This window comes from Gorilla gorilla, chromosome 6, assembly GCF_029281585.2.
Source record: "Gorilla gorilla gorilla isolate KB3781 chromosome 6, NHGRI_mGorGor1-v2.1_pri, whole genome shotgun sequence".
Taxonomy (NCBI): domain Eukaryota; kingdom Metazoa; phylum Chordata; class Mammalia; order Primates; family Hominidae; genus Gorilla; species Gorilla gorilla.
In genome coordinates, this window is record NC_073230.2 from 6,771,793 (window position 1) to 6,793,057 (window position 21,265).

Consider the following 21,265-nt stretch of genomic DNA (forward strand, 5'->3'; position numbering starts at 1 on the left):
CACGGTCTGAATTTGATTTAACTCTGAGTTTTCCTCCTCGGTGAGGTTGAAATATGTCATTGGTTACTTAATGGCCCTTCAAGCAATGAGGCCTTTATTAAATAGCAGCATGATACCCAGGCAATGAGAATGCGAGCCGCACACAAATCTCTCCCTGCTGCTTTGGTGAAGACAGCTTTCGGCTGCCCCCTGGGTCTCCGTCTCTCTCTGCCTGGAAGGAGATGCAAGAAAGGGGGCACCACTGCCTGGAGGGGACATGTGAGATGGCCCTCTGTGGCTGGAAACCTGGAGATGCCTCTTTGGGCCGCTCCCTCAGCAGAAAGGAGGAGGGTGGTCCCTAGAGAGGAGAGACACCAGCAAGCCTCGCTCTCCCCAGCACTGCTGCCGCCCCCCAGCCCAGCCCCTAGGTGCAGCACGGGATGAAGGAGAAGGTGCTTGACCTGCCACCCACAAAGATTGTGTGACCAGGGACATGTCCTCTGGTCAGGCCTGATCAGGTACCTGGCCTGAAAAGTGGAACTAATGCTATTCCCCTACTCACTCAGAGGGTTGCGGGAGACTCAGTAAAGTGACAGTGGTGATTCTGCTGCCATTCTGCAATAAAGGACTTTTGAATCCTACCTTGCTGTCTCTGCAGATTGACTCCATCATAAAGCATCACTTCAGTGCTTACTGGACACCAGCTGCTCGCCAGATGTTAGAGACTGAGGAGGAAGCAATGCTCTCTGCCCTCAAGGAGGGTGTCCCCACTTCCAGCTCACCACTGCAACCCCTAAATACACTCCACACCATAGCCCGATGGGTCTTTCTAATATACAAATCAGATTTTTCACACACACACACACACACGCGCGCGCGCGCACACACACACACACACACACACCCCTGTTTAAAACCTTCCAGTGTAGGCCTGCATGATGGTATGCACCTATAATCCCAGCTACTCAGAAAGCTGAAGCAGGAGGATCACTTGAGCCCAAGAGTTCGAGGCCAGCCTGGGCAATATAGCAAAACCCAGCCTCTAAAAGTTTAAAATAGATACCTTCCAATGGCTCCCTAGAGGTCTCTGCTTGCAGCTTAGTTCTGTATGACTTGGCTCCTGCATACCTCTCTGATCCCTTCCCTTCACTCTCCTCCCATATCCTGTGATCCAGCCGGAGTAAAATGTTAGCAGTCAGCCAGGCGCGGTGGCTCACACCTGTAATCCTAGCACTTTAGGAGGCTGAGGTGGGTGGATCACTTGAGGTCAGGAGTTCGAGACCAGCCTGGTCAACATGGTGAAACCTCGTCTCTACTAAAAATACAAAAATTAGCAGGGTGTGATGGCACACACCTGTAATCCCAGCTACTCGGGAGGCTGAGGCAGGCGAATTGCTTGAACCCGGGAAGTGGAGGTTTCAGTGAGCTGAGATCGTGCCACTGCACTCCAGCCTGGACAACAGAGCAAGACTCTGTCTCAAAAAAATAAAAGTTTGCAGTCTCCTAAACACCCAGTGTTCTCGCTTGCCACCATGCCACAATCCATGCTGAGCCCCTGCCCCCTGCTCCCTGGCTCACCCCTCATCCTCCAGATCCAGCTCAGAGGTGCATCCTAGAGGAGAACCCCTCTGACCCTTAACCTAAGCCAGCCGTCCCTCCCCTCCTCCTTCCCTGTAACATCGCGCTTCCTACACCAGATAGTAATAAGCAGAGAGGGAGCTCTCTGGGGAAGGGACACGCAGGGTGTCATTTCTTTGTTTGCCCAGCGCTTGGCAGGGTCCATGGCACAAAGTAAGGGCTTAGAAAATGTTTGAGGAATGAATGAGAAAATTACTTCAGCCAATATTTATCAAAATCTGATTATATCATCTATCAGGCACTGTGCAGTATGAGGATCCAACAATAACAATAATGAACAAGACAGATGTGGCCCTTGCACTTGTTGAATTTAAAACCTGGTGGGTGGCCAGGGGTGGTGGCTCACACCTATAATCCCAGCACTTTGGGAAGCTGAGATAGGCGGATCACTTGAGATCAGGAATTTGAGACCACCCTGGGCAACATGGTGAAACCTCATCTCTACTAAAATACAAAAAGTTAGCCAGGCATGGTGGCATGCACCTGTAATCCCAGTTACTCGGGAGGCTGAGGCACAAGAATCGCTTGAACCTGGGAGCCAGTGGTTGCAGTGAGCCAAGATTGCACCACTGCACTCCAGCCTGGGCAACAAAGTGAGACTCCATCTCAGAAAATGAAATAAAATAAAATAAAATCTTGTGGGAAAGAAAGAAAATCCAACAAGCAATCACCACAATAAAGTTGATTCATGCTATGATGGGGTCTGAGGGAGCACAAAGCAGGAGCATCAACCCAAGGTGGGGAAGAAAGGAGCCGGGAAGGCTTCTTAAAGAAAGTGAGATTTAAGCTGAGACCTGAAGACAGGGGAAGCTGTAGGCAGGCAGAAAGAAGATCAGACAGTCTATCTAAAGATAGAAACACCTCACCAATCTGGAACACAGCTATCTCATGTATCCAGACAGTAGCCAGAACCAGGAAAGAAGGCTTAAAGGCTACTTACAGCCAAAATGTGTTAAAAAGGCCATGGACCTTACTTGCCCAGAAGCCTCTCATTCACACAAGCCTTTCTCTACCTCCAGGCTGACCTCATCTTGCCTTCCTCTGTCACCCACCATATTTGTACATACTTCCAATAGGGCTCTTAGCAGCCCACAGTGGACTCATCAGCTACGTCTGCTTCCCCCAGCACAGAGCATCCAAGGCCACCATGTGTGGCTTTTTAAGTCATGTACAAGAGTGCCATGATGCTGGCTGGGTGCAGTGGCTTACACCTGTAATCCCAGCACTTTGGGAGGCTGAGGCAGGTGGATCATTTGAGGTCAGGAGTTTGAGACTAGCTTGGCCAGCATGGTGAGACCCCATCTTTACCAAATATACAAAAAATTAGCCAGGTGTGGTGGTGTGCACCTATAATATCAGCAAGTTGGGAAGCTGAGGCAGGAGAATTGCTTGAACCTGGGAGGCGGAGGTTGCAGTGAGCCGAGATCGTGCCACTGCACTCCAGCCTGGGCAACAGAGCAAGGCTCCGTCTCAATTTAAAAAAAAAAAAAAAAAAGAGTGCCATGATGCTGTTCACAGGTAAACATCTTTAACACTTTAACATATGGAATATTTTTATAATTATAAGCTGTATAACAAATGGATTATTCATGATAACAAATGTAAGTTATTGTATAACACATATTGTCATCATGAAGGTACTTGTTGATTTAAACTGGGAATTGAGAAATATTTTGGTTTTGTAAACTAACATCAGATGATTTTATATTTGGGTGGTTTTTTTATTTACAACAAGAATTTTCTGGCAATGGCAGTCATGTCTTATTTTAATAAGCCAGTATGTATTGTTCCCCTTTGACAAATTCAATAATCAAGAGACCATTTGCTGGGCATGGTGGCTCACACCTACAATCCCAGCACTTTGGGAGGCTGAGGCAGGAGGATTACTTGAGACCAGGAGTTTGAGCAACCTGGGCAATACAATAAGACTTTCGTCTCTACAAAAAAAAAAAAAAAAAAAAAATAGCTGAGTGGGTTGGCATGCGCCTAGTCCCAGCTACTTGGAAGGCTGAGGTAGGAGGATGGTTTGAGCCCAAGAATTTGATATTGTGCCACTGCCCTCCAGCCTGGGCAAGACAGCAAGACACCCTGGTCTCTTAAAAAAAAAAAAAAAAAGACCTTGTTGATGTAACCATATCTAAAATAGTCTGTGTTTCTAAATAGGGATCTGCTTTGACATTTGATAGATGATTGATGAGTCCCTTTAAATTTTTTTAAAAATCCCTCATTGGTATCAGATTCACATTCATATTGTAATTCAATAATCTGCTGTTTGCTTACTGTGGCAGAATATTTTTGAATTTCAAGTTCAAATCAACAATGCTACATAAATATTAATAACCAACATTTATTTATCATTAATAATCCATTGTTGTAACAAATTTGCTATTGATATGTAAGTACTATATTGACGAATTTAATATTCTTTCCTTGAGGAATGGGTGCCTTTTTCTAATTCACACAAAAGAACACGATGGGCTAGTAGGGATCACAGGGATGGTGTCTGATAGTGATGACCCGTGCCTTGCACAAGCCTTGGGCCACAGCAGACATTCAACACATATTTGTTGAATGAATAATAAAGAACTTCCAGGCCTCAAAAGTTAAAAATCACATATATATGCTTTATTTTACGATACCTTCTAGAAATACTTCTGCACAGTTAATGGAAAAGTGTTGCGTACATTCTTAGAATAACAGTTCTTAGTGACCAGCTAAAGCTTATTAAACTGTCACACAGCAGGAACCACTTGCCTCTCCCTTCATTCTCTAAACACAGAGCATTTTTCCAAAAAGAACGCCTTAGGAGGAAGAATTTTTCATAGCTGTAATATATCATTAGAGGAACATCTTTGCAACCTGCCTAGAGAGTCATAAAGTTTAGTAATTTCTAAGAAAATGCCATAAAAATCCAGTAAGATGGTAAGGTTTTGTGTAAGTAATCTCAAGCAGAGTCTGAGACTCCTTAAGTAAGGAACAAGTGCACAGGCTAAAGAAAGCTATGTTATCATGGAAAGTAAACCCTTCCAAAACCTAAGGCTTTTGGGCTTACAAACAGCTGGCTCTCTATTTCTGGACTGGGCTTCGCAATGCCAGAGACAGGCATGAGTTCACTGCCTGGAATCCCTTCATGTAATTTCCCTTTAAGGAAAACAGTCATTTAGAAGGTAGAAAAAAATCAGCTCTAGAACCATTATTGATTCCACAGTTCAATTCAATCAGCATCTGTGAATGCCTTCTCTGTGCCAGGCACTGGAAGGACTCAGAGATGAAAAACATCTTTGTGATGATACTCACCCTGAGGCTGGGTATCTTACAGTCTATAGGAAGAGACAGGTCATCTTAATCAATAATCTTCCCCATCCACCACCATTCTGTCTGTCCCGGGGCCAACACCTCTCTCCTGAGGTTTATAATCGCATCCTAACTTGCCTCTCTGCCTCCACTCTTCAAGCCGTCTGTAAGCCATCCTCCATAAGGCAACCAGAGCGATCTTTTTAAAAGTGTAGTTATCTTGCTCCCTGTACATGTTGGCAGTGGTCTGGCCCCCGAGTGTCTGCTGGCAAGGCAAGAATTAGACTGGAAATTCCCATACCAAGCCAGGCCCTCTGAAATGCCACATCCTCAGTGGGTGAAACTGGAAGCAAACCTTCTGTGTTTTGGCCTTGCCTCAGGAAAGGGGAAATAAAAGGAATAAGTCTCTGCTCAGAATGTCTAACCATGATACCTTCCTATCCAAGTATGGAGTCAGAATTCATCCCACACCTATAACCAAAAGAAAAGTCTAACACCAAAAAATGTAGTTTTAAGTGTTCTGGGTAGTAAAGCCCCCTGAGGCATCTGTATAAAAGGAAGATTCTAACTTGAAACCTAAGCCTCAAAGAATGATCAGCAAGTAAAGTTCCAAGGAGCATAAGATCACCATCAAAAAAAAAAAAGGCCTAACATCTAAATCAGAATTCCAAAAAGACAGAAGAGAAAGAGTGGATGAGAGACAGTATTTCCATAATTGATAAGATACCAAACCTCAGAGACAAGAATCCCAACAAATCCCAAGAAGAATAAATCAGAAGAAATCCTCACCTAGAAATGTCTTACTGACAGCGAAGACATCTAAGACAAAGGGATTTTAAAAACAGCCAGAAGGAAAGACATTTTACTAGCAGAAGAAAAAGTTAGACTGACAACTGACTTCTCAACAGCAAAATGGAAATGAAAAAACAGTGGCATATCTTCAAAGCGCTGAGACCCTATAGCTATCAACTTAGAACAGTATGTACAGCAACACTATTTTTCAAGAACGAGGAGAAAATGAAGGTAATTTTGGACAAATAAAAACTGAGTTTATTAAAACATACTTCCAAGAGAAAGGAAATGACCCCAGAAGGTAGGTCTGAGTTGTAAAATAGAACAGCAAACAAAGAAAATGGCAAATGTGGGTAACTCAAAAGGACACAGACTATATAAAATACCAATAACGCCTAATTTGTGAAGTTCAAAAAAGAATAAGATAGGACTAAAATATTGGACAACAAATGCATATATGTCAGAAGTGATGTGGCCAAAATGAAAAAGCATACTAAAGATCCTTGCGTTGTTAAAAAGAGAATAAAGACAGTAACCTTAGGCTTTGTGAAATTATATACACATATTAAATTTTCTAGAGTAATCAATAGAAGAATAAAAATAGAATATGTAACTTCCAGACTAGTGCAGGGAGAAAATGAACAAGAAAAAAATCAATTAAAAAAGATATGAAATCACTATCACAGAAGAAATTTTTAACATAACTCTTAATAGATCAGACAAAAATCAGGGCCATAAAATTTATATAACACAATTCACAAGTTAATCTAGCACACATATGTAAAATATTGGACAAAAATCAGGGCTACAAAACTTATATAATGCAATTCATAAGTTAATCTAACATACATATGTAAAATATTGCTTTCAATAACTAGAGAATGCATGTTGTTTTCAAGCATACATGGAACATTTACAAAAACTGACCATGTATTAGGCCATAAAGCAAAAACCTGCAAAAAAAAAAAAAAAAAAAAAAAAAAGATGAGAGGAAGGAAAGAAAAAACATCCTCTAACCACAATGAAATTAAGTTAGAAATTAATAACAAAAAGATAAGTAGAAATAACCTTATTTGCTTAGAAATGTTCTTGAAACACAAATCTAAATAACCCATGGGTCAAGGAAGAAATCTTCATGAAAATGTAAAATACATAGAACTACAAGGTGATTTTTTAAATACTGCATAATAAAACTCATAGGTGTAGCTAAAGCAGTAGTTAGAGGCAAATTTGTAGTCTTGAGTGCTTTTATTAGCAAAGCAGCCAACTTAATATTGGAAAAAGAACAACAAAATAAACCTCAAAAAGTAGAAGAGAAGAAGTAATAAAGAGCAGCAAGCCATGAAATAGAAAAAAAGATACAATGGAGATGATGAATAAAGTCAAAAGTTGCTTCTTTGAAAAAACTAATCAAATTGAGATACATATAAAATACTCTAAATGACCCAAGGAAGGGGACTTAGCCTAGCCTGGGGCATGTGTGTGGGAGTCAGGGAAGATATACGGAAAACATGAGGTAAAACTTAATTCTTGAAGGATACGTAAAAAGGTAGCCAAACAAAGGGAGGGAGCATTCAGAGGAGGAAAAACATGAACAAAGGTCAAGAGGAATAGCACAGCATGAAGGCTCAAGCAAACCACATGCAGTGTGGTGTCAGTAGTGCATAAAGTTCAAGGAATATGGGAAATAAGCCTAGAGAAGATTAGGGCCAAGTGTTAATTTTTTTAAATATTCAACTGAGTCTTCATTATGTACCTGGCACTTTACATGATTATAGCTTTTTATGCTGGCAATACATAACTCCATGAAATATGGTTGTATTATGCCCATTTTACAGAAAAAGAAACTGAGTTTCAGAGCAAAATATGCCAAAAGTTACACATTGAGTTGTTTCAAACCCCTATCTGTGTAGGTCTAGAGCTCATGCTTACACCCACCAAGACATAATGCATCTTGGGTTGTGAAAAGCATCATATGGAGCCTTCATAAGGAGTCTGAACTTTGTTCTTCAGGAAAATATTCAAAATTTCCCTGAAAAAAACAAAGGTCATTCTTACAAAGAAAGTTTAGAGTACTGTTACAGCTTCCATCAGGTTGCATACTACCTTATGGTGAACATTTGGATTGTTTCCACTTTCTGGCTATTGTGAATAATGCTACTATGAACATTAGTGTACAAGTTGTTTTGTGCACATATGTTTTCGTTTCTCTTGGGTTTCTCTTGGCTATATATCAGGAGAGAACTGCTAGGATGTTTAACATTTGAGGAACTGCCAAATTGTTTTTCAAAGTGGCTGCACCATTTTACAGCCCCACCAAGAGTGTATGAGGGTTCCAATTTCTCCACATCCCTGCCAACATGTACTATCTGTCTTATTTATTATAGATAACCCAATAGGTATGAAGTGGTATTTCACTGTGGTTTTGATTTTCATTTCCCTAATAGCTAATGATGGCATATGACATTTTAATGCAGCTCTTAATGTACCCCCCCCTTTTTTTTAACTCCAGAAATATTTTGACAAAACCTAAGAAATCACCTATCAAAACTGGCTGGGTGCAGTGGCTCATGCCTGTAATCCCAACACTTTGGGAGGCTGAGGCGGGTGGAGCATGAGGTCAACAGATCGAGACCATTCTGGCTGACACGGTGAAACCCCATCTCTACTAAAAATACAAAAAATTAGCTGGGCATGGTGGCGGGCACCTGTGGTCCCAGCTACTCGGGAGGCTGAGGCAGGAGAATGGTGTGAACCCAGGAGGTGGAGGTTGCTGTGAGCTGAGATCGCACCACTGCACTCCAGCCTGGGCGACAGAGCAAGACTCTGTCTCAAAAAAAAAAAAGAAATCACCTATCAAAACTTTTGGCAATAAAACTGCCAAAGTATGTGAAATGCTTAAGCCCTACCTCTGGGTAGAAGATCAGGGATGACATAAGGAGTTAGAACCAATGAGAAGGTCAAGGATGAGCCAGGCACAGTGGCTCACACCTAGAATCCCAGCACTTTGGGAGGCCGAGGTGGAAGGATCACTTGAGGATAGGCGTTCATGACTAGCCTGGGCAACATAGTGAGACACCACCTCTTTTTATTTTAAAAATAAAAAAAAGAAGGTCAAGGATAAAGAGAAAGCCAAGCATGTCCACTGAATACATTATTTGAATGTTAAAAAGAGTGAGTTTACATTGTGATATGGCTGTTTCAAATTAGGCATAATGGCCATACCAAAATAGCCATATCAAAATGCCCCACTTTGAACTATGCACTGATGATTAGAATTAAGTATTTGGTGAAGACAGGGCCCATAGGTTGGAGAAGATTCATTTGTTTCACTCTCTTCTCCAGTATTTGTCATTATATTCTTCAAAAGTAAGTATTTATAGGAACCCTCAGAGCTGAGCATAAATTGCTAAAACTATTTTGGAAAGCAATTTGGCCATATATTCCAAAAGCCTTAAAATGTATATTCCGTGTGGTCTAATTATTTCATTTTTGGAAAGTTAGCTTAAGAAAGTAATATGAAATATGCTGGGTGCAGTGACACACACCTGTAATCCTAGCAATCTGGGAGGCTCAAGCCAGAGGATCATTGAGGCCAAGAGTTCAAGACCAGCCTGGGCAACATATGGAGACCCCATCTCTACAAAAAAAAATATATATATACAAACATTAGCTGGCATGGGGGCGCACGCCTTTAGTCCTAGCTAGTTTGGAGGCTGGGGTGGGAGGATCACTTGAGGCCAGGAGTTCAAGGGTGCAGTGAGCTATGTTCACGCTGCTGCACTCCAACCTGGGCGACAGAGTGAAACCTTGTCTCTAAAGACAAAAAAAACAAAAAGAAAAGAACATGAAATATAGGAAGGAAGCACATTCCTGAATAATTTTTAATAGAGGGTTCAATCTAAACATTTAATACCAGGAAAATAAATAACGAAATACAACCCACTGAATGAAATATTTTGCAGCAATTAAAATGACATTAACAAAAAGTTGTATAGCAAGGTAAAATGTTTAAATTATAATGTGGGCATTAATGTTAATGATACAATAAAATCGTATCAGATTTGTAAAACAAAAAAAATATATGCCCAGAAGAAATACTGGAAAGAAATGCTCGAACGTGAAAGCAGTCATTCCATCTCAATGGTAGGACTATAAATGTTTTAAAAATATTTTTTCCAAATTTTTAAGCAATGTACAAGGATTATTTATATAAGTGAGAAATGTGCTTTTTAAATAAAACCAACATCCAGGCTCAAGGCCCAGTCCTGCACTGAAGGACTTATGTAAACACTAACTCTGATGTTCTTATTTCTAAAGGGGCCAGGAACTCACGCTCTCTTCAGAGGAGCAATACAGTCCACCAGAAAAAGACCTGGCCTACAAGCCAGGAGAGCCAGCCTCTAGATCTAAGCTGTGTGTCTCTTAACACCTCTGAAGAGTGGAAGAGTTGAAAGAGAATAAACACTGATTGCGTACTGACTTTGCCATACATGTTACATGTATGATTAACATGGAATAACCTCCTAAGTACCATGACGCCCCATGTGACAGAACTAATACCTGGTGGGGATTCAAACCCAAATCTATAGATGCAGGGACATCTGTACAACAGAAATAATGAAATCTACCATACTTACTGCACAAAGTCAAAGTCATGTTAGATAAATCTATGTGAAAGTTTCATATAAAATATCCAGTTCCATGGATATGGAAAACTCTAAGCCTCTCCACACAATCTCTTAATTCACTAGGTATTTCATAGCACCTGAAGGCAGAATTATGTGTTTCTTCTGCCTTCTTGAGCTAACAAGTCAAAAGTAATTAAGGACTGTTTTTAGTGAATGAGAAGAAGAAATTTTTTAATTGTAATGTGGATCATGCAAGGCAAATGAATATTTGGTAGACATTTAAATAACCAACGGGGAAATATTTACAATGCATATGAGATAAAAAGTAACCATAATATTTACAAACCAATAAGAAAAAACATACACAAAACAACCCAAAAGATAAAATGAACAAAAAATAGATTCAGTCATTTCACAGATGAAGCAAGACAAATGACAAATTAACTTATGCAAAAAGTTTAACCTTGTTGACAATCAGAGAAATGTAAATTAAAAGAACACATTTTTACCTGTCAGTCTGGCAAAGATACACAAGATGAATAGTATATAGTATTGGAGCAGATATGCAAAAACAGGCAGTCTCAAACCCTGCTGAGGGCAATTTGATAGTAACAATCAAAATATAAAGCACATATGCCCTTTCATCCAACAATTCCTAGGAATTTATTCTACAGAAGTATTTGCACAAATACACACTTAAAATGTCTGAAAAGGCCAGGTGCAGTGGCTCATGCCTGTAATCCCAAAACTTCGGAAGGCCAAGAGGGGGCAGATCACTTGAGGTCAGGAGTTCAAGACCAGCTTAGCCAACATGGTGAAACCCCATCTCTACTGAAAATACAAAACTTAGCTAGACATAGTGGCACACACCTGTAATCCCAGCTACTCTGGAAGCTGAGGCACGAGAATTGCTTGAACCTGGGAGGTGGAGGATGCAGTGAGCCAACATAGTGCCATTGCACTCCAGCCTGGGTGACAGAGTGAGACTCTGTCTCAAAAAAAAAAAAAAAAAAAAAAAGAGTCTGAAGGGTGATGTTAATTGCACCACTCTTTGTAATAGCAAAGAAAACACGTAGAAACAACAACTGTCAATAAATTGTGGTATATAAAATGGACTATTAGGTTGTTAAAATGAAATGAATCTATATATACTAACAGAGAAAGATGTATATGAGGTACTGCTAAAACAGCAGTTGCCAAACACTATCTATATGGTATAACTGCAGCATTTTAAAAAATGAAATATCTGCTGGGTACAGTGGCTCACATCTGTAATCTCAGCACTTTGGGAGGCCGATGCAGGAGAATCACTTGAGCCCAGGAGACTAGCTTGGGCAACATAGCACAATGCTGTCTCTACAAAAAAATATTAAAAATTAGCTGGGCATGGTGTGCACCTGTAGTCCCAGCTCCTGGGGGGCAAGGGTTGCTGAGGTGGGAGGATGGTTTGAGCCCAGGAGGTGGAGGTTGCAGTGAGCCGAGATTGCGCCACTACACTCCAGCCTGGGTGACAGAGCAAGACCCTCTCTAGAAAGAAAAAATAAAATATGTGTATATTTATATTTATATACAGCATATATTTGTATCTCTACATGTGATATCATGGTGGTAATTAGCACAGTTTACCAAATAGCCTGATTCTCCTCTTTACACCCTCACAGTGGGATTGCACATCCCCCATCCCTCTGAGGTTAGCCATGGCCCTGTAACTTGCTTCAGCGAATCAAATGTGAGCCGAAGGGATGCATCACTTCTGGGTAGACGTTTTAAAAACCAGTGCAAATTCACCACCACATGCTCTTTCCCTCCCTCAGTGACTCATGAAAGCAGGTGTCACAATGGGAGACCACGATCTCAATAACCAAGATGATGAGAGACCCCTGCTCCCCAACCCCACCAGCGCCCATTGAACCCATGCGCAAGAAATAAACTTTGGTTGTATTAAGCCACTGCTCTGAACTCTTAAGTCACCTCATGTAAAATGACCAGATTCATCTTCCTAGATGTATAAATTCATAAACCTTTTATTGGGAACAGAGCTTTTGTGTATACAATCACACAATTATTATTATAACCACCTTATGAGGCATTATTATCTCTAGTGCACAGATGAAGACCAGGGAGGCTGGCATGCCTAAGATAAGATACACACTAATGTCAGAGCTAAAGCTGGAACCTAAGTCTTCAAGTCTACTAGTTTTGTTTGTTTGCTTTTGAAAGTTATCCCACCGCCCTGTCATAAGTACAGATGGTTCCTAATGATCCACTAGTGGTTCCCTGGTATTTGCAGCTCCTTTAAGGAATTAAAGACATTTATGAAATTGGCTGGGCACAGTGGCTCATGCCTGTAATCCCCGCACTCTGGGAGGCTGAGGCAGGTGGATCACTTGAGGTCAGAGTTCAAGACCAGCCCAGGCAACATGGTGAAACCCCATCTCTACTAAAAATACAAAATTTAGCTGGCCATGGTGGCGGGTGCCTGTAATCCCAGCTACTCAAGAGGCTGAGGCAGAATTGCTTGAACCCGGAAGGCAGAGGTTGCAGTGAGCAGAGATCGTGGCACTATACTCCAGCCTGTGTGACAGAGTGAGACTCCACTTCAAAAAGAAAAACAAAAAAAATGTTGCCCAGGCTAGTCCTGAACTCATGAGCTCAAGCGATCCTCCTGCCTCAGCCTCCCAAAGTGCTAGAATTGCAGGTGTGAGCCATGGCACCTGATCGAGAAATACACTTTTGAAAAGAGTTAAGAGAATTTTTTTTTTTATCTCACAGAGTTTTAAAAAATGTTAATACAAAGATTCAAGAATAAATATGCTTTCTTACTAGCATGACTTGTTATTTCTTCTTTCATAAGTCAGAAATGAGAAAAGGTAGTTTTATTTGTTACATGTATAAGTTCTACCACTTTCCAACCTAGAATTATCAACTATTTAAAATAATATGCTCAGTACATCAGAAAGTATCTGAAAATAATCAAGCCAGATATAAAAGACAAAAAAATTGCTAAGTTATTACTTATGACACCAAGCTTATAATCCAACCATTCACAGATGCTATACACAAAGAGAAGGGAACTAGACCAGGTATGGTGACCTGTAATCCCATCACACTGGGAGGCTAAGGTGGGAGGACTGCTTGAGCTCAGGATCTCAAGACCAGACTGGGTAATATAGCAAAATCCTGTCTCTACTAAAATACAAAAATTAGTTGGGCATGGTGGCCTGCGCCTGTAGTCCCAGCTACTTGGGAGGCTGAGGTGGGAGAATCACCTGTGCCCAGGAAGTCAAGGCTGCAGTGAGCTGTGATTGCACCACTGCATTCCAGCCTAGGAGAGAGAGTGAGACCTGAGTTTTTTCCTCCATGCCTTGCTACCTGTGCTGCCCCACAGGGAACGGAGGGAGCTGAGGCTGAAGAAGCAGGGATGGGTCAGATCATAAAGGGCCTGCATGCCATATTATGGAGAAGATGCTTTATCTCACCAGCAATGCAGAGTCCCCGTACAGTTTTTAAAAACACAGTGACGTAAGATTTGTTTTCCACACAGATCACTCTTCTTGTGGAGGTGTAATTTAATCCTCAATTCTTCAATTTCATCTAAAGCCCACATTGATCCACCCTCCTCTCCCAGAAATTCATGTACCCCAGGTTAAGAACTCCTGTCCAAGAATAAGATAACAGCAGCAGGAACAATGAGAGGATTAAAAAAAAAAAATTCCAGAAGATGCTAATCTAAAGGAAGTGATGACTGCATGGAATCAGTAGGGAATGAAGAATTCAGGTTTCTAGCTCTGATGTTTCAACAGACGGTGGTGTCACAACTAAGATAGGAAATATAGGAGAAAGAGAAACACTTTTAAAACTACAAGAATGTAGTTTTAAAAAAAAAATCTTAGATATGTTCTGAAAAATATGGCATAAGCCTGATCCTATTTCCCCAGTGAATTCCACAATAACCTCCACAATGTTTTCAACTGACAGTGTTTCACTAATACTTTATCTTTCTCTACTCCCTTCTGTTCTTTAATTAGCTAATTAACTAAAAACAAATCTGCACATGCTAGAAGGCCTAAAGAATTTTTTTTTTTTTTTTTTGAGACGGAGTCTTGCTCTGTTGCCCAGGTTGGAGTGGAGGTAGTGGCACAATCTCCATTCACTGCAAGCTCCACCTCCCGGGTTCACACCATTCTCCTGCCTCAGCCTCCCAAGTAGCTGGGACTACAGGCGCCCACCACCACGCCCGGCTAATTTTTTGTATTTTTAGTAGGGACGGGGTTTTACCATGTTAGCTAGGATGGTCTCAATTTCCTGACCTCATGATTTGCCCACCTCAGCCTCCCAAAGTGATGGGATTACAGGCGTGAGCCACCACGCCCAGCCAGAAATATTTCTATTTTTAAAAATTCCTTTCTGGATTGTGTATAATCACTGCCTAATTAATATGCTTGGTAAATCTGGTAAGTTCTTACATCATATCTGTATTTACAGAGACCCTTTGCTGACCACCTCCTGCCTTTATCCCACCCGAGTCAGAAAGTGAGACCTCCAGCAGAAGCCTTTTTACCTTTGACAGTTCTCCCAGGTCAGGCCGCACCCAGCCCAGTTTGTCCAGCACACACTCGTCAAACTTTGCCTGCTGTTTGCGTCAGTGATGAAATAACTGCTGGCCAGTACAATCAATGCAAGTCCAATATTCTGTAAAAGGCTCTGCACAGTGACGTTTTATCTGCCTGGAAAAGAAAGCTGGGTTAGGGGCATCTCTTTGCAAAACAATGAAAAACAGAAAAGTGAGAAAAAAATAGGTACAGATCTCAAATACATAGCCTTGCTTTTTGAAAGGTATGTGAGTACATATTCTTACCTCACAAGACAACTTCAGGATCCTCAATTTGAGAACAAGTTAGTAAACAAAAAAGATTTCTGAGGTAGAAAACCTAATTTCTTTATATAGTAAGAAGAAAAGAGTGTAGCCTAATGCACGCCTATTTTACTCAGAGAGGAACTCCTTACTTGGGGCCTATTTATTCTTTTCTTCAGATCCAATTCCTCTAAGGGTATCAGCTTAGCAAATTTAGAAGAGAAGGAGGCATAATTAAATCATGGACATGCTGATAGAAGTCAAATGCGACAGACAATGGCAAAGGAAGAGACAGAATTATAAAAAGCAAATACACAAACTAACAAGCAGAAGATCCTGGGATCATTCAGTATAAAGACAAACTGTACTCCACTCCTCAAAAGCTCAAGGTCCTCATTTTATTTACGCATTGAACAAAAATAGATATTAATCCTTGCTATCAAGAACAAAGTTATATTATATTTGGTATTCTCTGTTAAGAAGCAGGCTAGCATATAATTCATTCTGTGGCCATCAAAAATGGCTAGAGAAAATTTAACTTCTGTGTATAAAAAGAATAAGTTTCAGTTTTTTGCAAAATCCTCCTTATCTTATCATTCAACCCTGCTAGTATGCATGTTCAAGCAAGAATAAAATATCATCATTTTATGTAAAAGCCATACTTGAGGCAGTGAAATTCAGAACACCTCTTTCTCCCAATGAAATAATAATTTTATTATTTAAGTGCTTACCTGTCATACTCCAGAAATCTAGCTACACTCTCACATGAATCTTGTTTAACATGGATGAGGAAGGAAGGATCTCAGAGATGGCTTAAGGAAGTATACAGTGAAAAATCTGCTTTCCACCCTGCCCAATAAGCCACTCAGTTGCTCTCCTAGAGGTCCACCAATGTCACCAGCTTCTTAGGTTTCCCTTCCGGGTATACTAAGCATAACCTGCACCCACATAACTTCTACTCAAGAATCACTTTGGTAGAAAGCAACCATTTCCAATGGGAGTTTTATATTCCTCCAAAACGCAGCAGCAGCAGACGGGCTGCAAGCCACTACTCTAGTAGCACGGATCCCTATTCTGGACCCTGTTACCCATACCTAACAATTATCTACTAATGCCTAAAACCAGCAACTTCAGCAGTGAGAAATTCCTCTATGGAGGCAGTTAGGCACCTTGGGAATTTGTGAAATCCAAACATTCCTTAAAATGTACTACCACTGGGCCATGGAAAAAATGCTTTGCAAAAGTTCTCTTAGAAAATAAAAATTGTTTAGGCTGGATGCTGTGGCTCATGCCTGTAATCCCAGCACCTTGGGAGGCCAAGGTGGATGGATCACTTGAGGCCAGGAGTTCAAGACCAGCCTGGCCAACATGGCGAAACCCCATCTCTACTAAAAATACAAAAATTAGCCAGGCAGGTGGCACACACCCGTAATCCCAGCTACTCAGGTGGCTGAGGCACGAGAATCGCTTGAACCCAGGAGGCAGAGGTTGCAGCGAACAAAGATCACGCCACAGCACTACAGCCTGGGTGACAGAGTGAGACTCTGTCTCAAAAAAAAAAAAGAAAAATTGTTTAAATAAACACACACACACACTCAATCTCGCTGGCAATCAAATCAATGCAAATTGAAACATTTGCACCTCCCAAATACTGCAAATTAAATATTTGCACCTCCCAAATATTTAAATACTATGCATACCAGAATCCAGCGCTGAGGACAGCATAAATTGATCCAACATTTAAAAAACAAAAGCATTTGCTGGGCACGGTGGCTCACGCTTGTAATCCCAGCACTTTGGGAGGCCAAGGCAGATGGATCACGAGATCAGGAGATTGAGACCATCGTGAAACTCCGTCTCTACTAAAAATACAAAAAATTAGCTAGGTGTGGTACTGGGTGCCTATAGTCCCAGCTACTCGGGAGGCTGAGGCAGGAGAATGGTGTGAAGCCGGGAGGCGGAGCTTGCAGTAAGCCAAGATCGTGCTACTGCACTCCAGCCTGGGCAACAGAGCGACACCCCACCTCAAAAAAAAAAAAAAAAGCGATACAGTTCAAGAGCCATAATGATGTTCAAAGCCCTTTATAGAGTAAACTCACTGTTAGGAAATTTATGCCAAGGAATTATTAACTGATGAAAATGATCTATACGCAAAGGTAATCACTGCAGATTTATCCAAAATAATCAAAAACTGAAATCAACAATGATGTTCAATAACAGGAATTGGTCAGGTACGTTATGGTTGGTTTATCCACTGATGGAATAATATATAACCATTAAGAATGATGATCATGGCCAGGTGCGGTGGCTCACACCTGCAATCCCAGCACTTTGGGAGGCCAAGGAGAGCTGATCACTTGAGGTCAGGAGTTCAAGACCAGCCTGGCCAACATGCTGAAACCCCATCTCTACCAAAAATACAAAAAAATTAGCCAGGCGTAGTGGCGCAGGCCTGTAGACCCAGCTATTCAGGAGGCTGAGACATGTGACTCACTTGAAGCCAGGAGGCAGAGGTTGCAGTGAGCCAAGATCACACCATTGCACTCCAGCCTGGGCAACAGAGTGAGACTCCATCTCAAAAAAAAAAAAAAAAAAAAAAAGATGATCATGAAGACTATATAGCAACTTCGAAGAATGTTTCCAATAATATCAAGTGAAAAATGAATTTCTCAATGTATACATACTATGATTATAACCACAAAAATATCTTTGCATAGGGACAGAGACAGCAGATGCAAGAAAGGAGGAAAGCAGCTACTGTGCTAAGGTATCTATTTTTTTTCTCTAACTTCATTGTAGTGGACATCGGTGGTTTCTGCCTAGCCAGCAGTCATTCCCCATTCTTCTGTAACATCCTTCTAATTTTCCTTTGGGAACAACCCCTCCCTGTCTCTCAGCAATGTGGTTTGGATGAAGCTAAGTCCACTCCCCATCTCAGGCCTAACCAATTAGAGCTTTTTATCTCCTGAAGCACAAGTGATGCAATGATACGTATACAAAGTCTGCCAGCCAGGACAATTAGACTCAGTTCAGGAGCTTCTGCTCACTTCTGGATAAAGGGCACACTTTGTCTAGGTTTGCTAAGCAAGTATCAACAGAACAGCAACTCGAGTGGCTGGTGGCCATTTTTGGTACAGCAAGGTGAGAGTCTTTCTGAAATGAGGTCAACAGAGAAAACCAGGACTAAGAGATTGTGAAAAGAGGAGAGGCAAAAAGACATCAAGTAGTTGTGAAATTATTTAAGCCCTTGAATCCAGCCCTGCCTGATGCCAGGCCTATTTCTGGACTTCTGAGTTACAAGAGCCAATTTCCTTTGAGTTCACTCTCTCTCCTTTTAAATAGAGTGCTAATATGCTTGTTAAAACATTTTCCTACAATTACACTGTTTAGTTTTTTTTTACTTAAGTATCAAGCACAATGACCTACCTAAAACCTAACTCCGAATACAGTTTTCTTTCCATCATACCTGTGTTCTGTAGTAATGACAAAACCTAGTGAATGCCTGCTTAAAAAGGACTGTGATAGGTTGTTTTACGTGCCTTTTCAAATTTTTCACAGCAAAAAGACTTTCCCCTTGCTGTAGCAAAAATGGTCACCAGTCACTTGCTTAGCAAACCTAGATAGGTATTATTTTACAATTTGGAAACTGAGATTCATGGAGATAAAAGAACTTGCCAGATAATTAAAACAAAACCAAAAATAATTATCATCCTTTGAATGTTTTACCTTGGTCTGATTTCAAAGCCTATGTACTTCCTAATAAAATCCAGATTATTAGCTGGCTGTTCACTTATTCATTTAAACCTTTATGCTTCAACCAAGTAGGCACTGATACCAAAGATTTTTACCTAAACAAGTCCAAAGCACACTTGTTGACCAGTTTGCCTTCCTCTAAACACCGCCTCGGATCTTTCTCTTCCCAGCGGCAGAGCATAAACTCCTTGTTGGGCTTATCACATTGAGCTCCATAGTGATGGGCCGCAGCTTTAAGCACAGCAGAACTAATTTTCACCTAGGAAAGGAAAGATGGGACAAAGGCCACAGACTGTGAACCAGAATACCACTTTCTCAGCTTTACCTCATGCGGGTCAGAATAGAGAACACAAAAGTAGCACTGTTCTGACTTTACCAAGAAAATTAAACACTGTCATAATAATAATTTTTTTTTTTTTTTTGAGGCAGGGTTTCACTCCCATCCCCCAGGCTGGAGTGCAGTGGCGCGATCTCGGCTTACTGCAACTTCGGCCTCCCAGGCTCAAGCAATTCTGCTGCCTCAGCCTCCCAAGTAGCTGGGATTACAGGCATAAGCCACCTCGCCCAGCGATCCTTTAAAATCTATGGTGATTTAGAGAACACGAAGCTCTTTCACATATATTATTTTCTTCACTTTTACAATAGTCTCATGAAGAGATTAATATTCCCATTTTAGAGCAGAAGAAATGGCACCCCTAATAGAATCTTTATTTATGGTAGAGAGAAAAGGGGTGTAGAGAAGGATGAAGTCTTCTGGGATGCAGGGAGAGGAACCAACTCTGGAGAGCTTTGCTGAGTTTCTGCTGCTGGAATAAAATTAATAGATATATAAGGCTGGGCACAGTGGCTCATACAGGTAATCCCAGCACTTTGGGAGGCCAAAGCAGGCAGATCACTTGAGGCCAGGAGCTCAAGAACAGCCTGGCCAACATGGTGAAAGCTTGTCTCTAGTAAAGATACTAGAGATGTATCTGGGCATGGTGGTGCACACCTGTAATCCCAGCTACTAGGGAGGTTGAGGCATGAGAATTGCTTGAACCCAGGAGGCAGAGGTTGCAGTGAGCCAAGATCACGCTACTGCACTCCAGCCGGGGTGACAGAGCAAGACTCTGTCTCAAAAAAAAAAAAAATTAAATTAAATTAAATTAAATTAAAGGATAAATAAAACTCCCAGAGGACTATGGAGTCACAGAAGATGAGGCTGGAAGAGATCACAAAGAGCATCTAGTCCATCTAGTAATAGTCCATCTAGTCCATCTAGTAATAACTAATAATAAAGTACTAAAATCTACAAATTTTTTAAAAATCAGAGCATATCCAAGGTTGCCATCCCTTTAACTATGCCCACCAGTTTCGCTCAATAGTATTTTAGTGATATTTTCTTGAGAAGATACACAGTGTAGATATAGCCAGCTCAGAGAGAACTGCAAACTGTCCAGGGCCTACAAACAGCTGCTTAAGCAAGAGACCTGTGGTCCCTTTTCTGTACTACCTTTTCTTATACCAATACCACAATGTTTTAATTACTGTCACTGAAGATAACATTTTGTTATCTGGGAGAACCATCCTCCTCATTCTTCCTTTTCAAAACTTTTTTGGCTATTCTTTCAGATGAACACCTTCCCCCAATAATTTGCATTCAAATAGTATTAAATTTAGTTATATGTTAAATTAGGGAACAATGGGCACTTTTTATAATACTGGGTGCCTGCTCAAACTTCACATCCTCAGAGAGCCTCTCTCTAATCATCTTATATAAGCTATCATCAGTGGTCACTCATGTGGTCTGGTCTTAGCATTCATGTGCTAAGTCTGATCAATTCTAGACATACTTGTTCTTTCCTCTCTGTAAGCACAGTTTCTGTATTAAGCACCAATTACACTGGGGTCATTAACATCTTTCTCAATAATTTTAAGAGCCCCTGAGTGGTCTGTGTGTGACTAGAACATAAGCTCCCAGAGGGAAGGGATTTTGTTTTCAACAGAGATCCACTACTGTAAAGATATCAATTCTCCCTATATTAAGCTATGGTAATTAAATATAATGTTGAATACGGTACACACCAAGCACCCAAAATAGTGTCTAGCACAAGTAGCTGTTGAGCACCCACTCTTTGCTAGAAAATGGGGATACAATAATTAGAAAACAGATATGAATACATCAATCACACCTTCTCATCCACAACACAGTATTTCTCTCCATTTATTCATAGTCAAGTCATTCTTGTCCTTTGGTTAAAACTAGTTTCCTTCATTATAGGGACCTTGAACATTTCTTGTTTATTCCTCAGTATTTTAGCACTTTTGATACTATCTAAATAGG

At 40.9% G+C, this 21,265-nt stretch overlaps 1 pseudogene; it reads right to left on the reverse strand.

Moving 5' to 3' along the window:
- The window catches only part of LOC129523738 (NADH dehydrogenase [ubiquinone] 1 alpha subcomplex subunit 8-like), a 67,701-nt pseudogene that overhangs the window by 40,895 nt on the left and 5,541 nt on the right, over window positions 1-21,265 (reverse strand).